This window comes from Pleurodeles waltl, chromosome 8, assembly GCF_031143425.1.
Source record: "Pleurodeles waltl isolate 20211129_DDA chromosome 8, aPleWal1.hap1.20221129, whole genome shotgun sequence".
Lineage (NCBI taxonomy): Eukaryota > Metazoa > Chordata > Amphibia > Caudata > Salamandridae > Pleurodeles > Pleurodeles waltl.
The window spans coordinates 1,505,753,560-1,505,770,747 of NC_090447.1; the positions used below are offsets into that span (position 1 = coordinate 1,505,753,560).

Consider the following 17,188-nt stretch of genomic DNA (forward strand, 5'->3'; position numbering starts at 1 on the left):
TGACAGATCCGATTTTTCCGACAACTCCTACGTACTTTCAGTGGGACCCTGGTTTGCCAAAAGGAAAGGAAAGACTGGCCACCCTCTGCCTGCAAGGCATGGCGAATGTGTTGCAGATGGCAGAGTCTGAGTGACAGAGCCTCTCCAGTAAGTGAAAAAAGTGCAAGAAGAGGTAAGTGATTGGCGTGCCTTCCCGTTTCTTTCTGGAGTTGTTAAGGTAGTGTAGAAGAGCTATTTCTCCTGGCCAGAGTGAATGGAGGTGTCGCCACCCAGTGGGATGAGGAAAAGAGAACTGCATAGCAGCAACTATTGGTCCTTGGGAGGGGGGAATGAAGGCTGCTGTTGAGAAGCAGCGTCTCCCCTGGTGACTCCTCGGTGTCATGCCCTAAGGAGGGGTCCAAGGAGGCGCAGCACATGCTGTGTGAGGTGAGGGTTGTCCATTGCACTTGAGAGTGTGACAGGCGCCGCCTGCTGGTCGTGCTAGGTTTGGTGGGGGCTGCTGCAGCCTGTGAAGACGAGAGAAGCGGGAGTAGCGCCGAGCATGGTAAATGGAGGAGTAAAAAATGTTGTTCCGTGTGGGTTGGGGCATTGTGCCTGGGGCAGTGTGGGAGTTCCCAGTGGGAGGGTGTTCCGCTGCAATTAAGAGCAGTCGGCTCCAGGCCGGTGGGCCGGGTGAGCAGAAGAGAGCTGAAAGTGCAGCCTTTCCTGCCTACGGCCATACCACCCTGAATGCGCCCGATCTCGTCCGATCTCGGAAGCTAAGCAGGGTCGGGCCTGGTTAGTACTTGGATGGGAGACCGCCTGGGAATACCAGGTGCTGTAGGCATTTTGCCTCTCGCGCACACTAGGTGGCGCACGTCTAACCTCCATTACACAGCTTCCTCGCTAATTTCATTTGACACTTTTTATTTACTACACTCTTTTTTTACTCTCTTAAAAAAAGAAAGGAAAAAGAACAGCATTAACACGAAAATACACACTTTCCCAAGGAAAACTTACAATTATTATGCACTTTACACTCGGCCCAAAGTCAAGACAGCATTTGCTCCACGACGGACAAAGGCTCCCCTAGCTAAGGCTTTGCTTTCTTGCGGTAAGCATATGTGTCAGGTCTTCAGATCAGATCTCACTTCTTGGCATCTCATTTCCTGGCAGGTCATGGGTTGTGATGCCACTTCCTGTTTTTCCAGGTGCGATTTCACACGGCCTGATGTCATGTGCCGTGATGTCATGTGCCGTGATGTCACTTGCATAGTGTCTAACTTGGTTAGTCCCCCGACTTATTTTCTTTAAGACTTGTACCATGAATAATCCTTAGCCCCCAAGAAATAGTGCTCGAGCCTACAATTGGCAACCAAATGCAAAAAATCAGCACAGCGTGTGGGAAATCTGATAAAAGGACGATGATCTATTCGGTGTGGAAGAATGAAGTGAGTTGCAGACGCAAGTGTAATAGAGTCCAAAAGCAGAGCATTCCAGAAACAGGGAATAAAAAGAGGAAAGGTGCGTACAATTTGAGCTGTTTTAAAAGCATTCGGCAGCATTTTCCGGCATTTCCTGGCGCTGTAAGAGGTGTCATTAACTCAACGATCCATTTATCGACCACAGAAAGAATGGGTGAGCAGGGCCTGTGCAGAATAAACCCTCTTCAACATAGGAAAACATCCCAGCAGAGAGCACGTGATCCACTGTTGCGTCCTAAGCATTAAACAACACACCTCTGACCCTTTCACTTTCACTGGGGTTGTGAGAAGGGGCGTTATTTTGCATCTTGTTTCAGAAAGGAGTCCATGATGACAGATCCGATTTTTCCGACAACTCCTACGTACTTTCAGTGGGACCCTGGTTTGCCAAAAGGAAAGGAAAGACTGGCCACCCTCTGCCTGCAAGGCATGGCGAATGTGTTGCAGATGGCAGAGTCTGAGTGACAGAGCCTCTCCAGTAAGTGAAAAAAGTGCAAGAAGAGGTAAGTGATTGGCGTGCCTTCCCGTTTCTTTCTGGAGTTGTTAAGGTAGTGTAGAAGAGCTATTTCTCCTGGCCAGAGTGAATGGAGGTGTCGCCACCCAGTGGGATGAGGAAAAGAGAACTGCATAGCAGCAACTATTGGTCCTTGGGAGGGGGGAATGAAGGCTGCTGTTGAGAAGCAGCGTCTCCCCTGGTGACTCCTCGGTGTCATGCCCTAAGGAGGGGTCCAAGGAGGCGCAGCACATGCTGTGTGAGGTGAGGGTTGTCCATTGCACTTGAGAGTGTGACAGGCGCCGCCTGCTGGTCGTGCTAGGTTTGGTGGGGGCTGCTGCAGCCTGTGAAGACGAGAGAAGCGGGAGTAGCGCCGAGCATGGTAAATGGAGGAGTAAAAAATGTTGTTCCGTGTGGGTTGGGGCATTGTGCCTGGGGCAGTGTGGGAGTTCCCAGTGGGAGGGTGTTCCGCTGCAATTAAGAGCAGTCGGCTCCAGGCCGGTGGGCCGGGTGAGCAGAAGAGAGCTGAAAGTGCAGCCTTTCCTGCCTACGGCCATACCACCCTGAATGCGCCCGATCTCGTCCGATCTCGGAAGCTAAGCAGGGTCGGGCCTGGTTAGAACTTGGATGGGAGACCGCCTGGGAATACCAGGTGCTGTAGGCATTTTGCCTCTCGCGCACACTAGGTGGCGCACGTCTAACCTCCATTACACAGCTTCCTCGCTAATTTCATTTGACACTTTTTATTTACTACACTCTTTTTTTACTCTCTTAAAAAAAGAAAGGAAAAAGAACAGCATTAACACGAAAATACACACTTTCCCAAGGAAAACTTACAATTATTATGCACTTTACACTCGGCCCAAAGTCAAGACAGCATTTGCTCCACGACGGACAAAGGCTCCCCTAGCTAAGGCTTTGCTTTCTTGCGGTAAGCATATGTGTCAGGTCTTCAGATCAGATCTCACTTCTTGGCATCTCATTTCCTGGCAGGTCATGGGTTGTGATGCCACTTCCTGTTTTTCCAGGTGCGATTTCACACGGCCTGATGTCATGTGCCGTGATGTCATGTGCCGTGATGTCACTTGCATAGTGTCTAACTTGGTTAGTCCCCCGACTTATTTTCTTTAAGACTTGTACCATGAATAATCCTTAGCCCCCAAGAAATAGTGCTCGAGCCTACAATTGGCAACCAAATGCAAAAAATCAGCACAGCGTGTGGGAAATCTGATAAAAGGACGATGATCTATTAGGTGTGGAAGAATGAAGTGAGTTGCAGACGCAAGTGTAATAGAGTCCAAAAGCAGAGCATTCCAGAAACAGGGAATAAAAAGAGGAAAGGTGCGTACAATTTGAGCTGTTTTAAAAGCATTCGGCAGCATTTTCCGGCATTTCCTGGCGCTGTAAGAGGTGTCATTAACTCAACGATCCATTTATCGACCACAGAAAGAATGGGTGAGCAGGGCCTGTGCAGAATAAACCCTCTTCAACATAGGAAAACATCCCAGCAGAGAGCACGTGATCCACTGTTGCGTCCTAAGCATTAAACAACACACCTCTGACCCTTTCACTTTCACTGGGGTTGTGAGAAGGGGCGTTATTTTGCATCTTGTTTCAGAAAGGAGTCCATGATGACAGATCCGATTTTTCCGACAACTCCTACGTACTTTCAGTGGGACCCTGGTTTGCCAAAAGGAAAGGAAAGACTGGCCACCCTCTGCCTGCAAGGCATGGCGAATGTGTTGCAGATGGCAGAGTCTGAGTGACAGAGCCTCTCCAGTAAGTGAAAAAAGTGCAAGAAGAGGTAAGTGATTGGCGTGCCTTCCCGTTTCTTTCTGGAGTTGTTAAGGTAGTGTAGAAGAGCTATTTCTCCTGGCCAGAGTGAATGGAGGTGTCGCCACCCAGTGGGATGAGGAAAAGAGAACTGCATAGCAGCAACTATTGGTCCTTGGGAGGGGGGAATGAAGGCTGCTGTTGAGAAGCAGCGTCTCCCCTGGTGACTCCTCGGTGTCATGCCCTAAGGAGGGGTCCAAGGAGGCGCAGCACATGCTGTGTGAGGTGAGGGTTGTCCATTGCACTTGATAGTGTGACAGGCGCCGCCTGCTGGTCGTGCTAGGTTTGGTGGGGGCTGCTGCAGCCTGTGAAGACGAGAGAAGCGGGAGTAGCGCCGAGCATGGTAAATGGAGGAGTAAAAAATGTTGTTCCGTGTGGGTTGGGGCATTGTGCCTGGGGCAGTGTGGGAGTTCCCAGTGGGAGGGTGTTCCGCTGCAATTAAGAGCAGTCGGCTCCAGGCCGGTGGGCCCGGTGAGCAGAAGAGAGCTGAAAGTGCAGCCTTTCCTGCCTACGGCCATACCACCCTGAATGCGCCCGATCTCGTCCGATCTCGGAAGCTAAGCAGGGTCGGGCCTGGTTAGTACTTGGATGGGAGACCGCCTGGGAATACCAGGTGCTGTAGGCATTTTGCCTCTCGCGCACACTAGGTGGCGCACGTCTAACCTCCATTACACAGCTTCCTCGCTAATTTCATTTGACACTTTTTATTTACTACACTCTTTTTTTACTCTCTTAAAAAAAGAAAGGAAAAAGAACAGCATTAACACGAAAATACACACTTTCCCAAGGAAAACTTACAATTATTATGCACTTTACACTCGGCCCAAAGTCAAGACAGCATTTGCTCCACGACGGACAAAGGCTCCCCTAGCTAAGGCTTTGCTTTCTTGCGGTAAGCATATGTGTCAGGTCTTCAGATCAGATCTCACTTCTTGGCATCTCATTTCCTGGCAGGTCATGGGTTGTGATGCCACTTCCTGTTTTTCCAGGTGCGATTTCACACGGCCTGATGTCATGTGCCGTGATGTCATGTGCCGTGATGTCACTTGCATAGTGTCTAACTTGGTTAGTCCCCCGACTTATTTTCTTTAAGACTTGTACCATGAATAATCCTTAGCCCCCAAGAAATAGTGCTCGAGCCTACAATTGGCAACCAAATGCAAAAAATCAGCACAGCGTGTGGGAAATCTGATAAAAGGACGATGATCTATTCGGTGTGGAAGAATGAAGTGAGTTGCAGACGCAAGTGTAATAGAGTCCAAAAGCAGAGCATTCCAGAAACAGGGAATAAAAAGAGGAAAGGTGCGTACAATTTGAGCTGTTTTAAAAGCATTCGGCAGCATTTTCCGGCATTTCCTGGCGCTGTAAGAGGTGTCATTAACTCAACGATCCATTTATCGACCACAGAAAGAATGGGTGAGCAGGGCCTGTGCAGAATAAACCCTCTTCAACATAGGAAAACATCCCAGCAGAGAGCACGTGATCCACTGTTGCGTCCTAAGCATTAAACAACACACCTCTGACCCTTTCACTTTCACTGGGGTTGTGAGAAGGGGCGTTATTTTGCATCTTGTTTCAGAAAGGAGTCCATGATGACAGATCCGATTTTTCCGACAACTCCTACGTACTTTCAGTGGGACCCTGGTTTGCCAAAAGGAAAGGAAAGACTGGCCACCCTCTGCCTGCAAGGCATGGCGAATGTGTTGCAGATGGCAGAGTCTGAGTGACAGAGCCTCTCCAGTAAGTGAAAAAAGTGCAAGAAGAGGTAAGTGATTGGCGTGCCTTCCCGTTTCTTTCTGGAGTTGTTAAGGTAGTGTAGAAGAGCTATTTCTCCTGGCCAGAGTGAATGGAGGTGTCGCCACCCAGTGGGATGAGGAAAAGAGAACTGCATAGCAGCAACTATTGGTCCTTGGGAGGGGGGAATGAAGGCTGCTGTTGAGAAGCAGCGTCTCCCCTGGTGACTCCTCGGTGTCATGCCCTAAGGAGGGGTCCAAGGAGGCGCAGCACATGCTGTGTGAGGTGAGGGTTGTCCATTGCACTTGAGAGTGTGACAGGCGCCGCCTGCTGGTCGTGCTAGGTTTGGTGGGGGCTGCTGCAGCCTGTGAAGACGAGAGAAGCGGGAGTAGCGCCGAGCATGGTAAATGGAGGAGTAAAAAATGTTGTTCCGTGTGGGTTGGGGCATTGTGCCTGGGGCAGTGTGGGAGTTCCCAGTGGGAGGGTGTTCCGCTGCAATTAAGAGCAGTCGGCTCCAGGCCGGTGGGCCGGGTGAGCAGAAGAGAGCTGAAAGTGCAACCTTTCCTGCCTACGGCCATACCACCCTGAATGCGCCCGATCTCGTCCGATCTCGGAAGCTAAGCAGGGTCGGGCCTGGTTAGTACTTGGATGGGAGACCGCCTGGGAATACCAGGTGCTGTAGGCATTTTGCCTCTCGCACACACTAGGTGGCGCACGTCTAACCTCCATTACACAGCTTCCTCGCTAATTTCATTTTACACTTTTTATTTACTACACTCTTTTTTTACTCTCTTAAAAAAAGAAAGGAAAAAGAACAGCATTAACACGAAAATACACACTTTCCCAAGGAAAACTTACAATTATTATGCACTTTACACTCGGCCCAAAGTCAAGACAGCATTTGCTCCACGACGGACAAAGGCTCCCCTAGCTAAGGCTTTGCTTTCTTGCGGTAAGCATATGTGTCAGGTCTTCAGATCAGATCTCACTTCTTGGCATCTCATTTCCTGGCAGGTCATGGGTTGTGATGCCACTTCCTGTTTTTCCAGGTGCGATTTCACACGGCCTGATGTCATGTGCCGTGATGTCATGTGCCGTGATGTCACTTGCATAGTGTCTAACTTGGTTAGTCCCCCGACTTATTTTCTTTAAGACTTGTACCATGAATAATCCTTAGCCCCCAAGAAATAGTGCTCGAGCCTACAATTGGCAACCAAATGCAAAAAATCAGCACAGCGTGTGGGAAATCTGATAAAAGGACGATGATCTATTCGGTGTGGAAGAATGAAGTGAGTTGCAGACGCAAGTGTAATAGAGTCCAAAAGCAGAGCATTCCAGAAACAGGGAATAAAAAGAGGAAAGGTGCGTACAATTTGAGCTGTTTTAAAAGCATTCGGCAGCATTTTCCGGCATTTCCTGGCGCTGTAAGAGGTGTCATTAACTCAACGATCCATTTATCGACCACAGAAAGAATGGGTGAGCAGGGCCTGTGCAGAATAAACCCTCTTCAACATAGGAAAACATCCCAGCAGAGAGCACGTGATCCACTGTTGCGTCCTAAGCATTAAACAACACACCTCTGACCCTTTCACTTTCACTGGGGTTGTGAGAAGGGGCGTTATTTTGCATCTTGTTTCAGAAAGGAGTCCATGATGACAGATCCGATTTTTCCGACAACTCCTACGTACTTTCAGTGGGACCCTGGTTTGCCAAAAGGAAAGGAAAGACTGGCCACCCTCTGCCTGCAAGGCATGGCGAATGTGTTGCAGATGGCAGAGTCTGAGTGACAGAGCCTCTCCAGTAAGTGAAAAAAGTGCAAGAAGAGGTAAGTGATTGGCGTGCCTTCCCGTTTCTTTCTGGAGTTGTTAAGGTAGTGTAGAAGAGCTATTTCTCCTGGCCAGAGTGAATGGAGGTGTCGCCACCCAGTGGGATGAGGAAAAGAGAACTGCATAGCAGCAACTATTGGTCCTTGGGAGGGGGGAATGAAGGCTGCTGTTGAGAAGCAGCGTCTCCCCTGGTGACTCCTCGGTGTCATGCCCTAAGGAGGGGTCCAAGGAGGCGCAGCACATGCTGTGTGAGGTGAGGGTTGTCCATTGCACTTGAGAGTGTGACAGGCGCCGCCTGCTGGTCGTGCTAGGTTTGGTGGGGGCTGCTGCAGCCTGTGAAGACGAGAGAAGCGGGAGTAGCGCCGAGCATGGTAAATGGAGGAGTAAAAAATGTTGTTCCGTGTGGGTTGGGGCATTGTGCCTGGGGCAGTGTGGGAGTTCCCAGTGGGAGGGTGTTCCGCTGCAATTAAGAGCAGTCGGCTCCAGGCCGGTGGGCCGGGTGAGCAAAAGAGAGCTGAAAGTGCAACCTTTCCTGCCTACGGCCATACCACCCTGAATGCGCCCGATCTCGTCCGATCTCGGAAGCTAAGCAGGGTCGGGCCTGGTTAGTACTTGGATGGGAGACCGCCTGGGAATACCAGGTGCTGTAGGCATTTTGCCTCTCGCACACACTAGGTGGCGCACGTCTAACCTCCATTACACAGCTTCCTCGCTAATTTCATTTTACACTTTTTATTTACTACACTCTTTTTTTACTCTCTTAAAAAAAGAAAGGAAAAAGAACAGCATTAACACGAAAATACACACTTTCCCAAGGAAAACTTACAATTATTATGCACTTTACACTCGGCCCAAAGTCAAGACAGCATTTGCTCCACGACGGACAAAGGCTCCCCTAGCTAAGGCTTTGCTTTCTTGCGGTAAGCATATGTGTCAGGTCTTCAGATCAGATCTCACTTCTTGGCATCTCATTTCCTGGCAGGTCATGGGTTGTGATGCCACTTCCTGTTTTTCCAGGTGCGATTTCACACGGCCTGATGTCATGTGCCGTGATGTCATGTGCCGTGATGTCACTTGCATAGTGTCTAACTTGGTTAGTCCCCCGACTTATTTTCTTTAAGACTTGTACCATGAATAATCCTTAGCCCCCAAGAAATAGTGCTCGAGCCTACAATTGGCAACCAAATGCAAAAAATCAGCACAGCGTGTGGGAAATCTGATAAAAGGACGATGATCTATTCGGTGTGGAAGAATGAAGTGAGTTGCAGACGCAAGTGTAATAGAGTCCAAAAGCAGAGCATTCCAGAAACAGGGAATAAAAAGAGGAAAGGTGCGTACAATTTGAGCTGTTTTAAAAGCATTCGGCAGCATTTTCCGGCATTTCCTGGCGCTGTAAGAGGTGTCATTAACTCAACGATCCATTTATCGACCACAGAAAGAATGGGTGAGCAGGGCCTGTGCAGAATAAACCCTCTTCAACATAGGAAAACATCCCAGCAGAGAGCACGTGATCCACTGTTGCGTCCTAAGCATTAAACAACACACCTCTGACCCTTTCACTTTCACTGGGGTTGTGAGAAGGGGCGTTATTTTGCATCTTGTTTCAGAAAGGAGTCCATGATGACAGATCCGATTTTTCCGACAACTCCTACGTACTTTCAGTGGGACCCTGGTTTGCCAAAAGGAAAGGAAAGACTGGCCACCCTCTGCCTGCAAGGCATGGCGAATGTGTTGCAGATGGCAGAGTCTGAGTGACAGAGCCTCTCCAGTAAGTGAAAAAAGTGCAAGAAGAGGTAAGTGATTGGCGTGCCTTCCCGTTTCTTTCTGGAGTTGTTAAGGTAGTGTAGAAGAGCTATTTCTCCTGGCCAGAGTGAATGGAGGTGTCGCCACCCAGTGGGATGAGGAAAAGAGAACTGCATAGCAGCAACTATTGGTCCTTGGGAGGGGGGAATGAAGGCTGCTGTTGAGAAGCAGCGTCTCCCCTGGTGACTCCTCGGTGTCATGCCCTAAGGAGGGGTCCAAGGAGGCGCAGCACATGCTGTGTGAGGTGAGGGTTGTCCATTGCACTTGAGAGTGTGACAGGCGCCGCCTGCTGGTCGTGCTAGGTTTGGTGGGGGCTGCTGCAGCCTGTGAAGACGAGAGAAGCGGGAGTAGCGCCGAGCATGGTAAATGGAGGAGTAAAAAATGTTGTTCCGTGTGGGTTGGGGCATTGTGCCTGGGGCAGTGTGGGAGTTCCCAGTGGGAGGGTGTTCCGCTGCAATTAAGAGCAGTCGGCTCCAGGCCGGTGGGCCGGGTGAGCAGAAGAGAGCTGAAAGTGCAGCCTTTCCTGCCTACGGCCATACCACCCTGAATGCGCCCGATCTCGTCCGATCTCGGAAGCTAAGCAGGGTCGGGCCTGGTTAGTACTTGGATGGGAGACCGCCTGGGAATACCAGGTGCTGTAGGCATTTTGCCTCTCGCGCACACTAGGTGGCGCACGTCTAACCTCCATTACACAGCTTCCTCGCTAATTTCATTTGACACTTTTTATTTACTACACTCTTTTTTTACTCTCTTAAAAAAAGAAAGGAAAAAGAACAGCATTAACACGAAAATACACACTTTCCCAAGGAAAACTTACAATTATTATGCACTTTACACTCGGCCCAAAGTCAAGACAGCATTTGCTCCACGACGGACAAAGGCTCCCCTAGCTAAGGCTTTGCTTTCTTGCGGTAAGCATATGTGTCAGGTCTTCAGATCAGATCTCACTTCTTGGCATCTCATTTCCTGGCAGGTCATGGGTTGTGATGCCACTTCCTGTTTTTCCAGGTGCGATTTCACACGGCCTGATGTCATGTGCCGTGATGTCATGTGCCGTGATGTCACTTGCATAGTGTCTAACTTGGTTAGTCCCCCGACTTATTTTCTTTAAGACTTGTACCATGAATAATCCTTAGCCCCCAAGAAATAGTGCTCGAGCCTACAATTGGCAACCAAATGCAAAAAATCTGCACAGCGTGTGGGAAATCTGATAAAAGGACGATGATCTATTAGGTGTGGAAGAATGAAGTGAGTTGCAGACGCAAGTGTAATAGAGTCCAAAAGCAGAGCATTCCAGAAACAGGGAATAAAAAGAGGAAAGGTGCGTACAATTTGAGCTGTTTTAAAAGCATTCGGCAGCATTTTTCGGCATTTCCTGGTGCTGTAAGAGGTGTCATTAACTCAACGATCCATTTATCGACCACAGAAAGAATGGGTGAGCAGGGCCTGTGCAGAATAAACCCTCTTCAAAATAGGAAAACATCCCAGCAGAGAGCACGTGATCCACTGTTGCGTCCTAAGCATTAAACAACACACCTCTGACCCTTTCACTTTCACTGGGGTTGTGAGAAGGGGCGTTATTTTGCATCTTGTTTCAGAAAGGAGTCCATGATGACAGATCCGATTTTTCCGACAACTCCTACGTACTTTCAGTGGGACCCTGGTTTGCCAAAAGGAAAGGAAAGACTGGCCACCCTCTGCCTGCAAGGCATGGCGAATGTGTTGCAGATGGCAGAGTCTGAGTGACAGAGCCTCTCCAGTAAGTGAAAAAAGTGCAAGAAGAGGTAAGTGATTGGCGTGCCTTCCCGTTTCTTTCTGGAGTTGTTAAGGTAGTGTAGAAGAGCTATTTCTCCTGGCCAGAGTGAATGGAGGTGTCGCCACCCAGTGGGATGAGGAAAAGAGAACTGCATAGCAGCAACTATTGGTCCTTGGGAGGGGGGAATGAAGGCTGCTGTTGAGAAGCAGCGTCTCCCCTGGTGACTCCTCGGTGTCATGCCCTAAGGAGGGGTCCAAGGAGGCGCAGCACATGCTGTGTGAGGTGAGGGTTGTCCATTGCACTTGAGTGTGACAGGCGCCGCCTGCTGGTCGTGCTAGGTTTGGTGGGGGCTGCTGCAGCCTGTGAAGACGAGAGAAGCGGGAGTAGCGCCGAGCATGGTAAATGGAGGAGTAAAAAATGTTGTTCGGTGTGGGTTGGGGCATTGTGCCTGGGGCAGTGTGGGAGTTCCCAGTGGGAGGGTGTTCCGCTGCAATTAAGAGCAGTCGGCTCCAGGCCGGTGGGCCGGGTGAGCAGAAGAGAGCTGAAAGTGCAGCCTTTCCTGCCTACGGCCATACCACCCTGAATGCGCCCGATCTCGTCCGATCTCGGAAGCTAAGCAGGGTCGGGCCTGGTTAGTACTTGGATGGGAGACCGCCTGGGAATACCAGGTGCTGTAGGCATTTTGCCTCTCGCGCACACTAGGTGGCGCACGTCTAACCTCCATTACACAGCTTCCTCGCTAATTTCATTTGACACTTTTTATTTACTACACTCTTTTTTTACTCTCTTAAAAAAAGAAAGGAAAAAGAACAGCATTAACACGAAAATACACACTTTCCCAAGGAAAACTTACAATTATTATGCACTTTACACTCGGCCCAAAGTCAAGACAGCATTTGCTCCACGACGGACAAAGGCTCCCCTAGCTAAGGCTTTGCTTTCTTGCGGTAAGCATATGTGTCAGGTCTTCAGATCAGATCTCACTTCTTGGCATCTCATTTCCTGGCAGGTCATGGGTTGTGATGCCACTTCCTGTTTTTCCAGGTGCGATTTCACACGGCCTGATGTCATGTGCCGTGATGTCATGTGCCGTGATGTCACTTGCATAGTGTCTAACTTGGTTAGTCCCCCGACTTATTTTCTTTAAGACTTGTACCATGAATAATCCTTAGCCCCCAAGAAATAGTGCTCGAGCCTACAATTGGCAACCAAATGCAAAAAATCTGCACAGCGTGTGGGAAATCTGATAAAAGGACGATGATCTATTAGGTGTGGAAGAATGAAGTGAGTTGCAGACGCAAGTGTAATAGAGTCCAAAAGCAGAGCATTCCAGAAACAGGGAATAAAAAGAGGAAAGGTGCGTACAATTTGAGCTGTTTTAAAAGCATTCGGCAGCATCTTCCGGCATTTCCTGGCGCTGTAACAGGAGTCATTAACTCAACGATCCATTTATCGACCACAGAAAGAATGGGTGAGCAGGGCCTGTGCAGAATAAACCCTCTTCAACATAGGAAAACATCCCAGCAGAGAGCACGTGATCCACTGTTGCGTCCTAAGCATTAAACAACACACCTCTGACCCTTTCACTTTCACTGGGGTTGTGAGAAGGGGCGTTATTTTGCATCTTGTTTCAGAAAGGAGTCCATGATGACAGATCCGATTTTTCCGACAACTCCTACGTACTTTCAGTGGGACCCTGGTTTGCCAAAAGGAAAGGAAAGACTGGCCACCCTCTGCCTGCAAGGCATGGCGAATGTGTTGCAGATGGCAGAGTCTGAGTGACAGAGCCTCTCCAGTAAGTGAAAAAAGTGCAAGAAGAGGTAAGTGATTGGCGTGCCTTCCCGTTTCTTTCTGGAGTTGTTAAGGTAGTGTAGAAGAGCTATTTCTCCTGGCCAGAGTGAATGGAGGTGTCGCCACCCAGTGGGATGAGGAAAAGAGAACTGCATAGCAGCAACTATTGGTCCTTGGGAGGGGGGAATGAAGGCTGCTGTTGAGAAGCAGCGTCTCCCCTGGTGACTCCTCGGTGTCATGCCCTAAGGAGGGGTCCAAGGAGGCGGAGCACATGCTGTGTGAGGTGAGGGTTGTCCATTGCACTTGAGAGTGTGACAGGCGCCGCCTGCTGGTCGTGCTAGGTTTGGTGGGGGCTGCTGCAGCCTGTGAAGACGAGAGAAGCGGGAGTAGCGCCGAGCATGGTAAATGGAGGAGTAAAAAATGTTGTTCCGTGTGGGTTGGGGCATTGTGCCTGGGGCAGTGTGGGAGTTCCCAGTGGGAGGGTGTTCCGCTGCAATTAAGAGCAGTCGGCTCCAGGCCGGTGGGCCGGGTGAGCAGAAGAGAGCTGAAAGTGCAGCCTTTCCTGCCTACGGCCATACCACCCTGAATGCGCCCGATCTCGTCCGATCTCGGAAGCTAAGCAGGGTCGGGCCTGGTTAGTACTTGGATGGGAGACCGCCTGGGAATACCAGGTGCTGTAGGCATTTTGCCTCTCGCGCACACTAGGTGGCGCACGTCTAACCTCCATTACACAGCTTCCTCGCTAATTTCATTTGACACTTTTTATTTACTACACTCTTTTTTTACTCTCTTAAAAAAAGAAAGGAAAAAGAACAGCATTAACACGAAAATACACACTTTCCCAAGGAAAACTTACAATTATTATGCACTTTACACTCGGCCCAAAGTCAAGACAGCATTTGCTCCACGACGGACAAAGGCTCCCCTAGCTAAGGCTTTGCTTTCTTGCGGTAAGCATATGTGTCAGGTCTTCAGATCAGATCTCACTTCTTGGCATCTCATTTCCTGGCAGGTCATGGGTTGTGATGCCACTTCCTGTTTTTCCAGGTGCGATTTCACACGGCCTGATGTCATGTGCCGTGATGTCATGTGCCGTGATGTCACTTGCATAGTGTCTAACTTGGTTAGTCCCCCGACTTATTTTCTTTAAGACTTGTACCATGAATAATCCTTAGCCCCCAAGAAATAGTGCTCGAGCCTACAATTGGCAACCAAATGCAAAAAATCAGCACAGCGTGTGGGAAATCTGATAAAAGGACGATGATCTATTCGGTGTGGAAGAATGAAGTGAGTTGCAGACGCAAGTGTAATAGAGTCCAAAAGCAGAGCATTCCAGAAACAGGGAATAAAAAGAGGAAAGGTGCGTACAATTTGAGCTGTTTTAAAAGCATTCGGCAGCATTTTCCGGCATTTCCTGGCGCTGTAAGAGGTGTCATTAACTCAACGATCCATTTATCGACCACAGAAAGAATGGGTGAGCAGGGCCTGTGCAGAATAAACCCTCTTCAACATAGGAAAACATCCCAGCAGAGAGCACGTGATCCACTGTTGCGTCCTAAGCATTAAACAACACACCTCTGACCCTTTCACTTTCACTGGGGTTGTGAGAAGGGGCGTTATTTTGCATCTTGTTTCAGAAAGGAGTCCATGATGACAGATCCGATTTTTCCGACAACTCCTACGTACTTTCAGTGGGACCCTGGTTTGCCAAAAGGAAAGGAAAGACTGGCCACCCTCTGCCTGCAAGGCATGGCGAATGTGTTGCAGATGGCAGAGTCTGAGTGACAGAGCCTCTCCAGTAAGTGAAAAAAGTGCAAGAAGAGGTAAGTGATTGGCGTGCCTTCCCGTTTCTTTCTGGAGTTGTTAAGGTAGTGTAGAAGAGCTATTTCTCCTGGCCAGAGTGAATGGAGGTGTCGCCACCCAGTGGGATGAGGAAAAGAGAACTGCATAGCAGCAACTATTGGTCCTTGGGAGGGGGGAATGAAGGCTGCTGTTGAGAAGCAGCGTCTCCCCTGGTGACTCCTCGGTGTCATGCCCTAAGGAGGGGTCCAAGGAGGCGCAGCACATGCTGTGTGAGGTGAGGGTTGTCCATTGCACTTGAGAGTGTGACAGGCGCCGCCTGCTGGTCGTGCTAGGTTTGGTGGGGGCTGCTGCAGCCTGTGAAGACGAGAGAAGCGGGAGTAGCGCCGAGCATGGTAAATGGAGGAGTAAAAAATGTTGTTCCGTGTGGGTTGGGGCATTGTGCCTGGGGCAGTGTGGGAGTTCCCAGTGGGAGGGTGTTCCGCTGCAATTAAGAGCAGTCGGCTCCAGGCCGGTGGGCCGGGTGAGCAGAAGAGAGCTGAAAGTGCAGCCTTTCCTGCCTACGGCCATACCACCCTGAATGCGCCCGATCTCGTCCGATCTCGGAAGCTAAGCAGGGTCGGGCCTGGTTAGTACTTGGATGGGAGACCGCCTGGGAATACCAGGTGCTGTAGGCATTTTGCCTCTCGCGCACACTAGGTGGCGCACGTCTAACCTCCATTACACAGCTTCCTCGCTAATTTCATTTGACACTTTTTATTTACTACACTCTTTTTTTACTCTCTTAAAAAAAGAAAGGAAAAAGAACAGCATTAACACGAAAATACACACTTTCCCAAGGAAAACTTACAATTATTATGCACTTTACACTCGGCCCAAAGTCAAGACAGCATTTGCTCCACGACGGACAAAGGCTCCCCTAGCTAAGGCTTTGCTTTCTTGCGGTAAGCATATGTGTCAGGTCTTCAGATCAGATCTCACTTCTTGGCATCTCATTTCCTGGCAGGTCATGGGTTGTGATGCCACTTCCTGTTTTTCCAGGTGCGATTTCACACGGCCTGATGTCATGTGCCGTGATGTCATGTGCCGTGATGTCACTTGCATAGTGTCTAACTTGGTTAGTCCCCCGACTTATTTTCTTTAAGACTTGTACCATGAATAATCCTTAGCCCCCAAGAAATAGTGCTCGAGCCTACAATTGGCAACCAAATGCAAAAAATCTGCACAGCGTGTGGGAAATCTGATAAAAGGACGATGATCTATTAGGTGTGGAAGAATGAAGTGAGTTGCAGACGCAAGTGTAATAGAGTCCAAAAGCAGAGCATTCCAGAAACAGGGAATAAAAAGAGGAAAGGTGCGTACAATTTGAGCTGTTTTAAAAGCATTCGGCAGCATTTTTCGGCATTTCCTGGTGCTGTAAGAGGTGTCATTAACTCAACGATCCATTTATCGACCACAGAAAGAATGGGTGAGCAGGGCCTGTGCAGAATAAACCCTCTTCAAAATAGGAAAACATCCCAGCAGAGAGCACGTGATCCACTGTTGCGTCCTAAGCATTAAACAACACACCTCTGACCCTTTCACTTTCACTGGGGTTGTGAGAAGGGGCGTTATTTTGCATCTTGTTTCAGAAAGGAGTCCATGATGACAGATCCGATTTTTCCGACAACTCCTACGTACTTTCAGTGGGACCCTGGTTTGCCAAAAGGAAAGGAAAGACTGGCCACCCTCTGCCTGCAAGGCATGGCGAATGTGTTGCAGATGGCAGAGTCTGAGTGACAGAGCCTCTCCAGTAAGTGAAAAAAGTGCAAGAAGAGGTAAGTGATTGGCGTGCCTTCCCGTTTCTTTCTGGAGTTGTTAAGGTAGTGTAGAAGAGCTATTTCTCCTGGCCAGAGTGAATGGAGGTGTCGCCACCCAGTGGGATGAGGAAAAGAGAACTGCATAGCAGCAACTATTGGTCCTTGGGAGGGGGGAATGAAGGCTGCTGTTGAGAAGCAGCGTCTCCCCTGGTGACTCCTCGGTGTCATGCCCTAAGGAGGGGTCCAAGGAGGCGCAGCACATGCTGTGTGAGGTGAGGGTTGTCCATTGCACTTGAGAGTGTGACAGGCGCCGCCTGCTGGTCGTGCTAGGTTTGGTGGGGGCTGCTGCAGCCTGTGAAGACGAGAGAAGCGGGAGTAGCGCCGAGCATGGTAAATGGAGGAGTAAAAAATGTTGTTCCGTGTGGGTTGGGGCATTGTGCCTGGGGCAGTGTGGGAGTTCCCAGTGGGAGGGTGTTCCGCTGCAATTAAGAGCAGTCGGCTCCAGGCCGGTGGGCCGGGTGAGCAGAAGAGAGCTGAAAGTGCAGCCTTTCCTGCCTACGGCCATACCACCCTGAATGCGCCCGATCTCGTCCGATCTCGGAAGCTAAGCAGGGTCGGGCCTGGTTAGTACTTGGATGGGAGACCGCCTGGGAATACCAGGTGCTGTAGGCATTTTGCCTCTCGCGCACACTAGGTGGCGCACGTCTAACCTCCATTACACAGCTTCCTCGCTAATTTCATTTGACACTTTTTATTTACTACACTCTTTTTTTACTCTCTTAAAAAAAGAAAGGAAAAAGAACAGCATTAACACGAAAATACACACTTTCCCAAGGAAAACTTACAATTATTATGCACTTTACACTCGGCCCAAAGTCAAGACAGCATTT

The 17,188-nt window shown here is 49.6% G+C and overlaps 10 non-coding genes across 10 annotated transcripts; all 10 read left to right on the forward strand.

Annotated features, from left to right (window-relative positions):
* Positions 1 to 707: 707 nt before the first annotated feature.
* LOC138254986 (5S ribosomal RNA) lies at positions 708 to 826 on the forward strand. The gene has a single exon (XR_011197631.1). It is a non-coding gene; the product is annotated as a 5S ribosomal RNA (ribosomal RNA).
* A 1,675-nt stretch (positions 827 to 2,501) lies between these two features.
* Positions 2,502 to 2,620, forward strand: LOC138253495 (5S ribosomal RNA). Its single transcript, XR_011196185.1, has one exon. It is a non-coding gene; the product is annotated as a 5S ribosomal RNA (ribosomal RNA).
* Positions 2,621 to 4,295: 1,675 nt separating this feature from the next.
* Positions 4,296 to 4,414, forward strand: LOC138255099 (5S ribosomal RNA). The gene has a single exon (XR_011197742.1). It is a non-coding gene; the product is annotated as a 5S ribosomal RNA (ribosomal RNA).
* A 1,675-nt stretch (positions 4,415 to 6,089) lies between these two features.
* On the forward strand, positions 6,090 to 6,208 carry LOC138255212 (5S ribosomal RNA). The gene has a single exon (XR_011197853.1). It is a non-coding gene; the product is annotated as a 5S ribosomal RNA (ribosomal RNA).
* A 1,675-nt stretch (positions 6,209 to 7,883) lies between these two features.
* LOC138255327 (5S ribosomal RNA) lies at positions 7,884 to 8,002 on the forward strand. Its single transcript, XR_011197964.1, has one exon. It is a non-coding gene; the product is annotated as a 5S ribosomal RNA (ribosomal RNA).
* Positions 8,003 to 9,677: 1,675 nt separating this feature from the next.
* On the forward strand, positions 9,678 to 9,796 carry LOC138255442 (5S ribosomal RNA). The gene has a single exon (XR_011198075.1). It is a non-coding gene; the product is annotated as a 5S ribosomal RNA (ribosomal RNA).
* Positions 9,797 to 11,469: 1,673 nt separating this feature from the next.
* Positions 11,470 to 11,588, forward strand: LOC138255556 (5S ribosomal RNA). Its single transcript, XR_011198180.1, has one exon. It is a non-coding gene; the product is annotated as a 5S ribosomal RNA (ribosomal RNA).
* A 1,675-nt stretch (positions 11,589 to 13,263) lies between these two features.
* On the forward strand, positions 13,264 to 13,382 carry LOC138255674 (5S ribosomal RNA). Its single transcript, XR_011198191.1, has one exon. It is a non-coding gene; the product is annotated as a 5S ribosomal RNA (ribosomal RNA).
* Positions 13,383 to 15,057: 1,675 nt separating this feature from the next.
* LOC138255789 (5S ribosomal RNA) lies at positions 15,058 to 15,176 on the forward strand. Its single transcript, XR_011198203.1, has one exon. It is a non-coding gene; the product is annotated as a 5S ribosomal RNA (ribosomal RNA).
* Positions 15,177 to 16,851: 1,675 nt separating this feature from the next.
* On the forward strand, positions 16,852 to 16,970 carry LOC138255902 (5S ribosomal RNA). The gene has a single exon (XR_011198214.1). It is a non-coding gene; the product is annotated as a 5S ribosomal RNA (ribosomal RNA).
* Positions 16,971 to 17,188: the final 218 nt, after the last annotated feature.